We start from the raw sequence: 3170 nt of genomic DNA on the forward strand, positions 1-3170 counted from the left end.
TTATTATTATTTGACTATTTATTTTAAATATACTTTATTAAAATACTAAGATATTAATAGCTCGTTAACCCTTAGGGCTTTTTTAATAGCTAGAAGTTCGATCTTATAAGTATTATACTAAACGACCCCGAGCTATAAAAAGACCGTTTTAATAAATACTATATTAATAATATTAATTTATAAAAAATAAATAAAGATATTATAATAAGTATTACTTTTCTTAATATTCTTTTAATATAATAAAATAGTATAAATAAGCCTAGACTTAATAATATAATTAGGAGCTTAGAAAGAGCGTAGTTAAGTATATTAAATAAGAATATTAAGGAGAGGTTATTATTAAATAAGATAAAAAGAGAAAGTAAGGGGTAATATTCGGCTATTAAAAAGGTAATTAATATATTATAGTAGCGGGGTCGTTGGTATTTAGTAACGGCTATGGCCGGCTATAGTTAGTTATAAAGTCTTATTAAAGTACGTAATAAAAACTTAATATTAACCCTAATAGACTAGCTTATTTATAAAAGTAAAAATAGCCCCTAATAAGGCGGACCGGACCCTAAAGGGATTCTCTTAGTATATAATTAATAATTAATAAGCTAGAACTTTTTAAAAATATTTATTAATAACTCTACCCCTCTTAAGCTAGGCGCCCTCTTTAGCTAGCTTAATACTATAACTATTATAACTAATATAAATGTACTTTAAAAATAGTAAAGTACTTTTTAATAATACGGAATTTAATTAAGTAATATTATAAGTATTATAAATCCCCCCGACGGAGCAATTTACCGGGGCCGTACCGTATATTACGTATTAAGGAAAACTAAGTATATTATGCTCTATACCTAATTACTAATTAAAATTAACTAACTTAACTATTATCTTCTTTTTATTAATAGCTCCTGACCTTCCCCTACATTCCTCTAAGTTTTAATTATTTAGAGAATAAGCTATACCTATTTTAATATATATAAAACGTCTTAGTACTAGCTTATATAAATAGCTAGATCTCGTATTATATACTCTTTCTTATTAAGGGTTAAGGGGCCCCTTATATATTCCTTTATATTTATAATATAACTTATATTAAAAAGATTTTTAACTTTATAAAATATAATTTCTAAACTAATATTAATATATTAAATTTTAATATCTGTATTAACCCGGCTATTTATAATATTTATATTATTACTAAGCTAAATTCTATATTATTAAAAGGTATTCTATTAATCCTTAGGCGTACTTATATTAATTATAATAGCTATAGTATTAAGCTAACTAAGGGTACCTAGCCCGAGAGGGGTAGACTTATTAATAGGTATTTTTAGAGAGTTTTAGTTTATTAATTATTAACTATATACTAAGAGTAGAGTAGTAGTTTATATGTTAATAGGTTTATTTAATAGATTTATTTAAATTAAATAAAGCTTTAAGTAATACTTAAAGCGATAAGGATAAAAAGAATCTTTATAAGCTCTAAAAAGTAATAAATATTAGCCTATTTAGCCCTTTCTTTAGAAACCTCTATATTATTATTAAAGTTTAGAACCTCTATAGTTAAAAAAGGCCGCCTCTAACTATTATAGCCGATTATTATAACTAATTATTATAGCCGACCTTTATTATTAACCTTTTTAACTAGCGCCGCTATATAAAGTAGCTTACTTATCTCGAATTATATAGTAATTTTCGTATTAAAATTACTATATTACGTTAAGCGCGTACTTAAGGTATATTATAGATAGTATATAATTAAAAAGTATACTATATTATATAATTTTTTTAAAAGCGTAATCCCGTTAAGGTCGATCTCTTGCGCCTATAAAGCCGGAAAAAAACTACTACATAAGACCCCCTGGATAACGATAATACTTATATAAAAAAAAGATTATATTAGACCTAGCTATTTATATAAGCTAGTACTAAGAGGTCCTATACGTATTAAAATAAGTAAAGCTCGCCCTATAAGTAGTTAAAAGTAATAAAAAGTTAAGAACTATTAATAAAAAAAAGATAATAATCGAGTTAGTTAACTATTATTTTAGTTAGTAATTAGGTATAGAGCGTATTATACCTAGTTTTCCTTTATATATAATATATAATACGGCTCCGGCAGATTGCTCTGTCGGGGGGATAAAATTATGTATAAAAACTTAATATTACTTTTTTATTATTAACGAATACGACAGTTATTATTTTATAAATTTTAAATTATATTATAAGAAAATTAATATCGTTACCTTTTATATACTCACTTATTTATCTTATTTATTATAGCCCTCAAATATTGAATATTTTAAACTTTTAAAAATAATATATAACTAAGAAAAGTCTATTGAGATAGTGGGAGTATCTATTGATACTATGTATTAATACCGTGTAATTAATATCGAGAACCGCCCGAGTAGCTAGTAAAGGTAGAATATTAAAATAAATATAACTAAGATATTAAAAAAAAATATAATAGGGTAATACTTATATTATAAAAAAGCACTTTTTCCTTACGTTTTATTAAGTATTTACGTAAGTAATTATAAAAAATCATATTTAAAGAGGATTTAGAGGAGCCAGGCTTATACTTTTTAATATAAAGAGTATATAATTTAAACTTATCCCCCCGATAGAGCAATCCGCCGGGGCCGTACTATATATTATATATTAAAGAAAACTAGGTATATTACGCTCTATACCTAACTACTAATTAAAATAGCTCCTAACCTTCCCCCGCCCGTTTAGAGGGCGAGCTATACCTATTTTAACATATATAAAACCTCCTAATACTAGCCCGTATAAGTAGCTAGATCCTATATTATATACTCCTTCTTATTAAAAGTTAGGGGGCCCTTTATATATTCCTTTACGTTTATAATATAACCCGTATTAAAAGAATTTCTAACTTTATAAAATATAATTTCTAAATTAACGTTAGTATATTAAATTTTAATATTTATATTAGCCTAGCTATTTATAGTATTTATATTATTACTTAGCTAAATTCCGTATTATTAAAAAGCACTATACTACTTCTTAAGTATACTTACGTTAGTTATAATAACTAGGGCGTTAAAGGGGCCTAAGAATCTATCGAGCCCTAGAGGGGGGGACCTATCGAGGGGCATCTTTAGTCCTAGCCCGCTAGTTATTAACTATATACTCAGAGGTTCTTA

This window comes from Colletotrichum abscissum (genome assembly GCF_030869225.1).
Source record: "Colletotrichum abscissum strain IMI 504890 chromosome Unknown Scaffold_33.1, whole genome shotgun sequence".
Taxonomy (NCBI): Eukaryota; Fungi; Ascomycota; class Sordariomycetes; order Glomerellales; family Glomerellaceae; genus Colletotrichum; species Colletotrichum abscissum.